This window comes from Dromaius novaehollandiae, chromosome 4, assembly GCF_036370855.1.
Source record: "Dromaius novaehollandiae isolate bDroNov1 chromosome 4, bDroNov1.hap1, whole genome shotgun sequence".
NCBI lineage: Eukaryota > Metazoa > Chordata > Aves > Casuariiformes > Dromaiidae > Dromaius > Dromaius novaehollandiae.
This window is the reverse complement of record NC_088101.1, coordinates 35,996,296-36,008,766: the sequence shown is the minus strand read 5'-3', so window position 1 is coordinate 36,008,766 and position 12,471 is coordinate 35,996,296. Positions and strand designations below refer to the sequence as shown.

The 12,471-nt window shown below is 44.4% G+C and overlaps 1 protein-coding gene across 11 annotated transcripts in view; it reads left to right on the top strand.

Annotated features, from left to right (window-relative positions):
- Positions 1–12,471, top strand: part of INPP4B (inositol polyphosphate-4-phosphatase type II B) — a 400,661-nt gene that overhangs the window by 57,703 nt on the left and 330,487 nt on the right. For 9 of the 11 annotated variants that reach the window (XM_064510757.1, XM_064510756.1, XM_064510754.1 and 6 more), the window contains exon 1: positions 8,550–9,053. The exons of the other annotated variants lie outside the window; for them this stretch is intronic. The gene's annotated coding sequence lies outside the window, so the exon portion shown is untranslated. Of the gene's footprint in view, positions 1–8,549; positions 9,054–12,471 lie in introns of those variants that run through there. 11 annotated transcript variants of the gene reach the window in all.

Genomic DNA, 12,471 nt, shown 5'->3' with positions numbered 1-12,471 from the left:
GGACTCTGCCATACGTGCTTCTGCTCCAGGATATGGAGGTGGCATAGGAGAACACAACATCCTTATTTTTCATGATAGCAGCAAAACATTAGAATGTCTGCAGACAAATACATAAAATACAGAGCTAAACTAATTGTCGTAACTGTTGAGCTGCAGAAGGAGCTCTTGAAACTTTTCATGAGCATAACCCCATTAAATTCAGTGGGTTAACTGCATGTGTTATCCCTGGCTATAATTCAGGAAGGAGCAGGGAATGGTTCTGAAACCAATCTATTGCTAACCAGAGAAGCTGAGAGATATTAATCCCTAATAAAAATGGACTTGACTTGTCTTATGACCTGACACATGACTTAAATTATTTGAAGTATGCTCCTGTTAAAATGAATAATAATACTTTGCTCTTAGGTAGAGTCTTTTGGTTAAGGATTTTAGCTTGTGCTAAACTCCTCAATTAATTAAAGGCCAGTCTATCCCAGACAAGGGGAATAAAGCAGTCTGAGAAAGACTCTAGCTCAGAGAAAATGTAGTTCTTTCTTAAGCTTTGTGACCTCTTTCAGGTCAACAATCTCCTATGATTCTACCTTCGAGCAAACTCTCTGAGGCAATCTACCACCCTGTGGTACACAAGGCAAAGAGTTTCCCCCCATGCTTCCCCCAAATTAATTGTTCTTGGTCACAGTAAGGTGCATAGTAGGGCCACATTCTTTTTTATGCCCTGGGTGATGGAAGGGCATGGAGCACTGAAAGGCCAGTTATAATCTGGGTCCAAATCTAGCAGTAGCTTGTGAGGTCAGTGAAGGAGATTGTATGTGTTTTACAAGTGGGTAGGGTCTGGACAAGCTAAGTGACACTCTCAAAATTATGCAACAAGTCACTGACAAAGTTGGAACTAAAACCCATTGTCCTGACTGCCAGTCACCAGGTACTAACTATTTTCCTTTATTTCATTTGCTTTTTTACTTGAGGCAGACACTCTTGCCAAACATAGCAGAAGAAACAGCCCAGCCAGGAGAATGTACAGCCCACTTTAAGCAGTGAACATCATTAGCTCTTAGCTAGTCTATTCATGTTACATACAAGCTTCTACAGGACAGGGTCAAAATCCAAAATGTATCAAAGCTCAGGAGATGAGAAGTGAGGGACAAAATCAGCTAGACATATATCAAGCTTTCTAAAATATTCTTTGTATTACTATTTTAAATGGCAATACGGGGAAAAGAATACACCATTAAGCAATGATGATTTTAGATTAAGCAGTTACCCTAAACCTGGCTGCAATATGATACACAGATGAGAGACTGCTATTTTTGAATGGCATCAAATTGTGAATTGAAGCACAGTGGGTAGGAAAATGCTGCAAAGGATTTTGAAAGTGATTGCTCATCTGTGTAGTAAAATACATTCTTTTTAAAGTCCTGCTGTGACCAGTATAAAAAGATCAGGGGTGAGAGTCTGCATGTGGTCTGCCTATGTGTAGGAAACAGAGGGAAAACCATTGTTCAGGCATGGGTACATTTCAGGTACATGAATAAGCCAATGCAAAATTATGATAGAAAGTTATCCTACAACTTCTCCAAAATCAAGGTGACTATGATTAAAAGTGTTAGCTGATTAGAGCAGGGGCTTGCAAATTTTCAAAGGAGGTGTGTCAGAACTGTATTTTTCTTTCTCAAATTAGAGGAAAAGTGTGACAGCAGGAGCTCAGCAGGAGCTCAGCAAGAGCAAGAAGTTTCTCCTTCAAGAGGCGAGATGTTGCCAATTAGCTGACTGGTAGCATCTTACCTGTGTGCAAGGCAAGTGCTCCCTGCTTCTGCTGCTCCTGCTGCTCCTGCTGCTCATGAGGTGCTGTGAGCCAGCACCTCTTTTGGATGCCTCTCTTGAGGCGCTGCAACTTCCCCTTCCCATTCTGTGGCAGCCCTGCCACAAGCTCTTCAGACCTGCTTGCTTGCTCTCTTGAGCACTGGCTGTATGCTGTCAGTCCTTGATTTTGCCTGTCAGTGTTTGATGTGGTTAATCTATTTTTGCTGGCAGTAACATTCTCCTTGGTGTGTGGGTGAAGTATGGTGAAAGAAAACTGTGCTGGAAGCCTTTAGTTTATTTTAGTTCCTTGCTGGTCACTCTGCATGGGTGTGAAAAGGTTGAGGTGTCACAGCAAAGAGCGCGTGGTCTGCTCACAGCTCCCACATTTTATCACCATACATTTTAGAAATCCATCCAGGAGCTGTGAAATTTACCACATCAGGCTTTATTCATAGGTACTATTCTCTGGGAAATTCCTTTACATCTAAGTTTATAGGCAAATACTGGTTCAGAAATCTGCTACTTTACACAGTAATGGACTTTCCCTCTATTATCAGCCCCACCTGTCAGACAGTCTGGACCCCCTTCCAGTGCAAGGGGAAATGGCCAGTAGGTGGAAGAAAATGCAACTTCTAAGAATTGTTCTTCTGTGTGTGTTAACGCTTGATCTCTGAACAATCTTTTCAAGCTCTAACTACCTAATTTTATATGGAAGAGAATATAACTGTGGAGACTGAAACTGGACATCTGAATTCTAGTTTCAGTGGGTGGTTATGGGGGAATAAAAAGTGCCATGAAACTGTACCTCAGGCCATAGCAGTGGGATTTTTTGGAGAAATTTTCTCAACTGCTAATATTTTTTCAGGTCTGTTCTAGCATCACACAAACCTTCCTTGAAATTCAACCTATTAAGTATGAATGTGAAAAAAGCAATGGCAAAATTTTGTCAGCAAGTAGGGAATCATGTATTGCCTGCATTTCAGCTGTCTGATGACTTTATTGTTTTATACAGTAAACTAACTGCTGGCTTGTCCTTTCACCTTCTGTCCCAAACAAGTATTGCCAAAAGATATCAGAGTATTTTGTCGTCTGAGATAAAAGAGAGCAGTGTGATTGTTTGGCAGAGGTTAAGTGTCCAAGGTCTAATAACAGGGCTTTTGGTCTGAAAACTGGCATACAACAGTAGTAATCCTAATGAAAATTATGGCTTCTGCCCTGTGCAAAGGCCAGTAAAAAGAACCTGAAAGTTTAGAGCATTTGTACTAACAGAAATAAGCCAGTAATTTAATCATGGACCTGGACTCTTTAAAGCCTTGCATATCATATAGTCATTTATGTTGGTGCAAAGCAAGCCTTTTTTACGCTACAGCCCCCACAGTCATTAATATAAGATCTGAACATGTCTGTCTTGCCTGGCAAATATGATCCAGATTAGGCCTAGGCACACAACTGCATTGTCAAATTTGCCAGACCACCCAATACAGCGTTTATGCCAGCTTTATCTGGAATAAAGACTATTAGAATAAAATCACCCTAGTATAATTTTGAACAGTGAAGTAAGTTTACACTGTTCAGCATTTTGTATCCTATGAATGTGATATTTCCAAGCTCATGTTAGTGATAAAATGAGATTTTACTGTCCTTTGGAACTCTGGTTGTTATTTGGTTTTATACAAAACTTTGCATAGCAAAAAATGATTAAATTCAGAGTAACTGCTATTGAAAAACAGAAAATAAGAGTGCAATACTTCTTTTCTGGGATTTAAGACTGACTTTTTTCTAATACTGGGACAAGAAGTAAAATTACTGTTCAGATGGACTTTGATGATATATGTTTGCATGATATATCCAATGCATAGGAAGATATTTGAGTTAGGTCACTTTATTACAATCATTCCCTACTGGTACAACAAACACTATAAATATTGCCAAAGCATAAGGGAAGCAAACCTTTCTCTTTTTCAGCAGGAGGTGCAATCTACTCAGCACAAGACTTCATTTTGGTTTGTGTTTTTTTATTATTTGCATTACTGCCCATTTCTCATTTGGTACACAGTGTGATACTACCTCCACAGCCTTTTTCTCCAGTGCTTCTGTATTGTTTTTCCTCATTGTCTTTTGGAAGTCTGTGATCATTTCAGATAACTGAGGAACTGTTTTCCCTCAACATTGTTTTCTTTGGTCTTTTGTAGTATGATATTTGTCTCAATTTCAGTTTCATCTCTATTACATTAGTTACACAGCTGTTCCACTTTGGGGAGTTGATGCTGTAAGTTGTTTTATGTTCACAGTGGCCCGCACAGGCCTCACTGGAGTCACTGGCACAACGGCTGGCCCATACAGAACAACCTGTAAAGTCAAGACCTTGATTTGTTCAATACTTTGTGTTTTTCAGTTCCCTTGCAGAACTTAGTTTACCATCCTCTTGTTTCTTTTGCAATCATCCTATAGGTGCACTGCAATATTTATATTGGGTATAATTCACAATCAGAAGGCTAACTTTTTGCACATGTTCTTCATCAGTGTGAATAGCAAGGTGTGAGGCACTGAGAGCCAAACTGTAGTTCACGGTCAGTGATTCTGTGTTTGTTAAGAGCCTGACATAGTTCACAGATTTCAATTTGGTTGCAGTAATCTATAGTGACACTATTACACAGAAAGCTGTACCAGTCAAGTTCAGTCCTGCTTAGGATTTGTTTTTGCTGATGATTTTCATTTGGTGCTTTAGGTTTTGGTCCAGTGCCAGAAGCATCCTTTGGTTTTGGGCAGTGTTGTTGGTTCCACCATGAGGAGGACAGTGTCTTTAGGAAGTGGGAGTGATCAGCTAGTGATAAAGGAATGGCTTATGCTTTCACTAGGATTTGATTTGTGATTCCCTAGTTCTTTGCAGTTAAAAGGCAGACATAAATTCAGTATTCTTTGCTGTATTGAGGTTAGTATAGAGAAGCGATGCAATTATGCTATGTGAGTGCTCATTCATACTAACATTCCTGAGAACAAGTGGGCTTGGATTTTTACCCTAGTTATGCCTTAAAAGGTGTTTCATAGCTTTGGAACATGGAATGCTTTAGATAGTTTTCAGTCCCCCTTTGCTGCTAAGCCTAAATTTAACTACTCTGGCTGATGCAGCCCTGCTTCCCAACAAGGTTAGCACCACAGACCCAATTGTATTTGGTCCATATTAACCTCTTTCCCTCAGTAAGCCGTTACTAGAAACCTGATTGAAGGTAAGACAAAAAGACCTTCTTGAAAACAAACCATTTTTATCCATCCAAATGTACCCCGAGCAAAGACCTGTAACGATACAGATTTGCATTTCCTCTTGCTTAAACCTTTGCCTTTCCGTTCAAGTTTGGTAAATTCCAGTCAGCCCTGTTACTTCCTCCAGTGCTCTGGGAGACTCAGATTGCTGGCCATGGTTTCTCCAGCAGAGAGACTCGACTCTAACTGCGGACAGACCATTAAATCCTACTTCTCTTTCTCAGGCTGGAGTTCTTTAATGATTTAGTGTTCTTTCTGATCCCAGGCCTTGGCTGGGAAATAGTAAACTTTGCTAGTGGGATTGGAGCAGAGCAGGGATATTCTCCAATAGCTCCACGCACTGTTCTCTCAAAAAGTCTTAAGTCTGTCACAGTTTAATTTCTTGTTTGCTCCTGCCTCACCAACTTATCCTCACCTCTTTCACTTGGTTATAGACTTTCAGTTTGACTCAACGGTGAAACAGACTAGTATCAGACCAGGAAGCCTAGGTATACTTAACATTTATAAGATATAATACAGAAGGTCACCAGCAGGAGTTGGGGTTACAGCTGCCCGGGTAGCAACAAGGCAGATTTTAAAGAAAAGAGCATTCCAATTTGGAAAATGTGGAGAAATATCACTAAATAATTAAAATGAAAAACTGTCCCAGTAGGTGTTTCAGTTTGATTTTTCTCCTGCCACTACAGCTCTGTTAAAGGCTGGGCTTCATATGCTACTTTCCACATACCAGAATGAGTTGAATTATACAGCAAAGTAGCTTTGTCAGAGTGGTGTCTCCTGTTCTAACAGCACTAGTTTGCATTGCTTTTTTGAGAATGCTTTTATAGCTTGTCTGAAGCTTTCTGATACATTTATTATGAAGCACAGGTGTATGTAGGTTAAAATTTTCAAGCCTGAATGGATGCAGTTAGGCACCCTAAATCTGTATTTAGGCACTTAAAGAAATGTGATTTTCAGTAGTGGTAAGCACTGAAGCACATTTGAAATCATTCTGAGCTCAATACTTTTGCATATCAGACAATTATTTTTTATGCTTAAGTATAATTTCCAGCTCTGAAAAATTTGACTTTATGATGTAAGAGGGTTTTAGACTATATAACCATTTCAAAAGATTTCAGAGGGGGATAAAACTCTGGTTATCTTATCTTTTTTTTTTCCCATACTGACATATAGTAGATTTCTGAACCCGATCAGTTCTGATCTTCTAGTAACATCTTGCATGTCTGTTAACATAAAAGTAATCTAAAAATCAGACTTTTCCCTTCCTGTGCTCTGCTGTATGCCCTGCTGTATTACAAAGCCTTGCCCATGAAAAGAAGTGCACTTCAGGACCATAGTTTTCATAACTGCTTGTGTACATTCAATGCTGTATGTATTTAAGGTTTCATTACTAAAATAAGTAAGCAGGTGCTCTCATAGCAATTCCTTTGAAGTCTAGCAGGACATCAATTTTACAAATTTTGTCCTCAGTTCTGAAAACATCTAAGAGCATGGGATTGCTTTCATTTGAAAAGTTACTGCAGACTAAACCCGAACAGTATGAAGTTCTTAAGGGAGTACAGAGAACGAAACAGTCTATACTACTGAAATAGCTCTAGCTAAGCTGTACAAGTTCTCTGTTTACAAGCCAGATTTTCATTGGTGGCACTCCTTGAGTCTGCTAGTGTTGATTCACAGACAGGCAGAATCTTTTCTATCTGTTGTGCTATGCAATATTAAAAATTGAATAAGAAGGAAGAAGATTATGAAGATATTCCTGTTGTGACAAGCAAAATATTGTACAGGAGAGATACTCAAGGGACTCATCTCTGAATTTAAAATAGGGTTTCATTTTGTTACAATCGTTTGTTCAATATGAGCCTGATCCTCCAAACATTTATGCATGAGTAACTTTATACAAATGAGTAGTTCTATCAAGTTGGGTTTTATGTGTATTACTTTTTATGTTTAAGCATTTGGACAAGGCGCAGCCTGTCTCTTGCATGCCTTCTCAAGGTTTTCCTTTAAAATTTTATGTAACTTATAAGGCAAGTATATGGCTAGCTCCTCTCTTCTCCCAGTTATGTCTCTCTGTATGTTTTTGGTTTGAAGCTTTTGAAGTTCAAATGATCTTGCTTTGCACAGATCATTTTTTAGGAGATCAAAGTTTCTAACTGCTTATTGATTGCAAGCTGCTTAAATAGAAAAGTTTAAGTTTCTGTAGCTGATGAATGAATATATATCTATTCTCTTGATAACAAGCAGATTTAAAAAGTGTATCTTTTAAAAAGTTCTTTAAAAGACGTGTCATTGGTCCTCACACCTTGTAGATGACTGCAGATACTGTAACACAGGAAATCCTAAAACATGACGCTGTAATAAAAGCTATTGAGTAGGCTAAAGTAACGACCTCATCTCTATTAGCGTCACTCGTTCTGTGTATGAGGGCACAGGAGCTGCAGAAGCAGCTCCTAAACGCTGTCCCGCACAGGGTAGTCTCAATAGGATTAACTGGTAGTTTACCAACTGCAAGACAACAACAACAACAACAAAAAAGGATTGTATGACAATTATTGTCAAACGAGTAAGATGCATTAGGAATTACTTAATTTCTCTGTTGCCTGACATGCTAAACCAGTTTTCAGGCATACCAGAGAGGGTATTTGCTGAGCTGAGTACTAGCTGGAGCGCTCAGCTAGCCACCAGAGCCTCCTGAGGTGGCTTTCATTAGAAAGGCGGGCTGATTACACAACCCCCAGTAGAGGTCTGATGCAAATGTATTTATGTACAAAACAGAGCACAAAAGGCTCCCCGCTCCCTCAAGACAGTCCTGCCGCAGCCAGGCGCTCCAGCAGCGCCCAGCCCCGCCGGGCGCCCAACGCCCCTAACGGCCCTAACGGCCGCGCCGGGGCGCTGGCCGCCCCTTTCCGCTCTCTGGGACCCACGAGGGCACCGCATGGCGCCTTCCATGTGGCTGTGGCGCGGCCGGTGGCTTTCCGCCGAGGGGAGGCCGGCTTTGTGGAGGCCGGCAGCGCCTCGTGGAGGGGCCGCGCTTGCCAAAGGCTGGGCCGTGCCCTGCCACCCGCCTCGTTGCGAGCCGGGGGTTTTACCTCGCCGCCCGCACCGAGAAACTTTCGTAGCTCAGAGGAAGCTGCCGCGGCGGCTGTCAGAAACTGTCCTGCTTTCCTCCCCGGGTGCCCGCTTCCAGCTCCGAGAGCGGGAAGTGACTAACGTTTCCCCTCGGTCATGCTGCATTCCCTTGGCTGCCTGTGCCCAGGGCTCTGCCGCCCGAGGGAGGAGGAGCTGGTGGCCAGCCAGCCCGGGCCCAGGCCGCCGCGGCCTCCCGCGAGGGACCCCCGCCTCCTGCGGCCGTCCCCTCGGGCCGGGCGGGCTCCGCCGCCGCCGCTCAGCCTCTGGCACTCGGCAGAGCCGGCCGCGGAGGCCGGGCTCCCTCTGGGCGGCGGGAGGTGAATGGCAAGCGGCGGTTTCCCCCTCCCACACCCCAGTGTCGGTCTCGCCTCCTCCAGCAGCAGCAGCAGCGGGTCACCTCTGCGCGGCTGTGCTGCGCTGCGCTGCGCTGCCGGCCGCAGGGGCTGCCGCGCCGCGGGCTGCGAGAGAGGGCGGAGGCAGCTCGCGGTCCCCTCGTCGCCGCGGGCGCCGGGGCGCTACCTGCAGGACTGCCGGCGAGCCGCCGCCGCCGCCGGGCTGCGGTGACATTGGGAGGAGACTGGGCTGAGGGCGGCGCCGGGGGCAGGGGCGCTGGTGGCCGCGGCCGGTGCGAGCCGCAGCTTGCCCCCACTGTGGCGGCGGGGAGGGGGCGGCGGGCGGCGCGGGTTCGGCTGCCCGGCGCGGCCGCCGGGGCGCTCAGCCCTTCGTCTCCTCTCGCTGTGTCGGGGCTGGAGGCTCCGGACTATAAATAGCAGGTTACCCGGCCGCCGGGCGCCGCACGCACGCACCGGGAGGAAAGTGCCGCGCAGGTCGCCCCGCCGGGCGGGCGCCCAGCCCCGAGCCAGGTAAGGAACGCGGAGGGCGCGCGGCGACGGGCGCGGGTGCCTAATGCGCTAGCAAGGGTTTTATTTCCTTGTTCCCCGCTGGCTCTGGTGTGTCAGGAGAGATTAAAAGCCGGGAATCGGTTCAGCCGAAGTCCCTCCCTTTTATTCCCTTATCAAGTTTCTTAAGGTTACAGCCCGCGAGGCGTGCGCAGCGGCGGGAGAAGGCGCGGGCGAAGGCGCGCTCGGCGGCGGCCGCCGCGGAGCCCGGGGAGCGGGGAGCGGGGAGCGGCCCCGGGGGGCGCCGAGGGCGGCTGCCGCGCTCCCGCCTCCGCGCGGCCCTTGCGCCCCCGCAGCGCTGGGGCTGAGCACCGCGGCCCCTCGGCGACCCCGCTCCCGGCCCCCCTGGGCTTCCCCGCGGGCTGGCGACGATCCGCGGGCCGGGCCGGCTTCCAGCCAGGACCCGCCGGCGCTTCTCCCGGCGGCGGCGGCGTTCGCTGCCGGGGAGCCTCGGTGGCGCGGCCGAGGCTCCCGGCGGCAAACGCCCGGCCGCCACCCGCGCAGCTGCGGCCGCGGCTCCCCTTTTTACAGGGGGCTTAAGGACGTTATTTGTAACGGTTTTCCGTCATGTTTGAAAGTTGGGGTACTTAGCTGATGGGGCGGGTGGCCGGCTGCCTAGGTGCCTCTCACGGGTTAATCTGGTAGAGTAATTCAGCCACAGGATACCCATCCCCATTTTGCGAACAACAGCGTCTACCGAAATGTGATGGAAACCACAAGAAAGATGCTACATATAAATAAGTTGAGCAGAGTTGTAACTCGAAATGATATCGGCCAGAAAAGCAGAGGGAGGGGAATTAAAATTTAATTTTTTTTATTGGAATCAGGCGGAGGTCTTTCTCCAAAATGAGATAGATTTTGAAGCATGAACAACAGAGCTTGTGCTTATCTGCTTGCTTCGTCCCTAAAGTTAAACTAGTAGCTCTTTTGACATTACAGAAATAAAAATACTAGCACGAAGTTTCTGTGCAGCTATGTTTTCATCCAATGTATAATTATGTTTCTTCTTCTTCAGAGGAAATTTGCTTATTTATTTACCTGTTAAGGATGTGTTAAAATATACATACCAAAATCGGGCCATATGTACAATGTATAAATCTGGCTTTGAAACCTCAAAAATGAGACTGATTTTTATTCTTCACTCATTTACAGGCACCTTCTATGTTTAAGAGATGTCTACATAGCAGAAATGATAGGGGAAAATGTCTGTATTTCTCAGTCTGCATCAAGCAAGAGTTTATATAAAGAATTGATTATCAGCAAAACTTACTTTCAAATAAATGTAAGTGTGATAGCAGTTTTTAGAAGGGCAGTTTTCCATTAAATAAAAAAAATATTAGTTATATTTGAACTAGATTTAAAACCCTGTGTCTATCTCGGGTTTTTGTCCTGTAAGCCAGTGTATTGGATGGGGTTTAATGCATGTAAGTGCTCATTACTGTAGCTATCCATGCAGGACTGAACGCTGTTTGCTTCACACATTCACATAATTCCACTGAAATTAGGATACTAGTCACAAGATTAATATGAGCAGAAATTAGTCCTGTAGCACTTCCACAGTCCTGGCAGCATTAGTGGGAGGTTGTGGCAATGTTACTACTTCAGATCCTTCTTTCTTGTTGCATCTTTTTCCCTCTGCTTTCTGACAGAGTTCCTACAGTGCTCAAGATTACCTTTAAGATAAAGCACTTCTCTTTTACTGGCTCCTTTGGACTCCCTAAGGCTTCAAGTTCCTAGAGGTCCCCGGGTTCCTCAAACCCTCCAAGTTCTGCCAGTCTCTGTTTGCCCTGGTTTCTCTGGAGAGCTTCATCCGTGAGGCTGCCTTGGTTCCTTGACTCAGAACTACTTCTTTTTGATTAAAGGATTCTTTCTTCCTCAGTCTAAGGCACATCGGTTTGAGCAGGTGTATCCAGATGCCTCCTACAGATCCTTCTTTATGACTCCCCTCTCGGTTTCTCCTCTGATCTGACCAGAAGATTTCACAACATTAGCTGAAGGTTTTTGAATCAAATTGCATAATTAATACTGCGTTTAGTGCCTGGGAGACTGCTGTACTGGAAGAAGACAAACAGAAGCAGAAATAGAATTTCTGCTTAGAGCGTCAGAGTCGGCACTGGGAGGACAGTGCTGCCAGTTGACAGTAAAGAGTGGAGGCTGGAAGATGGATTCTGCAGGTGAAATAATTGTTTGAATAGGCCTAGGCCTCAATTCACTATTAGTTTTGAGGAATAGCTAGTGGGATTGCTATGGCTGATGAATTATTTAGCTTGTTATGGATATGTATTTTTAGCATATGACTTCTGCATATGAGAAATATGAAAATGATACTTTTTGGATTTATTAAAAAAAAAGATTTGCAAGAGAAAATAAGCTAACTTGCTAAGAGAGGCAAACTGGAAGCTGGACAAGTACTCCCGGCAATAACATTTCTTCCGAGTTTATGGTAACCTGAATTAGCATTCTTAAATCCTTGGCTGATTAGCTACATTTTTCTCACTAATTTATATTTCCATATGTTTTCCAGCGTGCCAAATGCTCTGTGAGTAATGGAAATTCTTAGGAAAGGCTAGTTTTGTTCAGGTTACTCTCTGTCAGCTATTACATATTTTCTGTTACATTAATATTTTACTATTAGTGATGATGAATGATAAACGTTATTTAGCACACTTCTGAGGAGGGGTTCCTTCTTCCAAAGTCATCTATATTGATGTAAAGCAAATTGCATGAAATACCTTCCTTGGCTCTGGATTTTTTCAAAATGATGTGGAAATCTAAGTTCACGTATCAAAAAAATACTGTCATTTAGTAGAGTTGGCAGTCCTGGACTCACCAAGCCCTCAGTCTTGCTTACTGCTTTTCCTGAGTCTAGGACCCCTCCCCACATTCTTTCTTAAGTTCCCCCTGTAAACCTGGCAATCTCTGCAGAGTCTTTGCCTCATTCTTTAGGGACAATCACAGTTGATTTTGCTCTTTCAGTCCTTAAGGATATTTTCTAAAGGAATGCCTACTTCTTCCTTAACCCTGCCAGATAAAGATCTGGTCAGTTAGCTTATCAGGGTCTCCTATAGCGGATAGTTGATCTGTCACAGAAACCTAAGACAAACCTTAAAAGGTTGGCTGGTTGCACAAGGTTTGAGTGTGGTGCTGGACTTCAGCTCATAAACATTTTCACAGTGACAGAAGATTTTAGTTAAAAAGACTTGCTCGTCTTGATACAAAATCCAAGATGGCAATTCCAAGAAAGAGCTGAGGTGGTTTGTGAACTTCACTTCGCTGCTGATCAGGAGCCTACATTGACTGGTTGCCAGCTGACTGTTAGGAAGAGAAAAACTATAAAGTAACGATGGAGGATTCTATAGTCTATTTTTCACACAATCTGAAA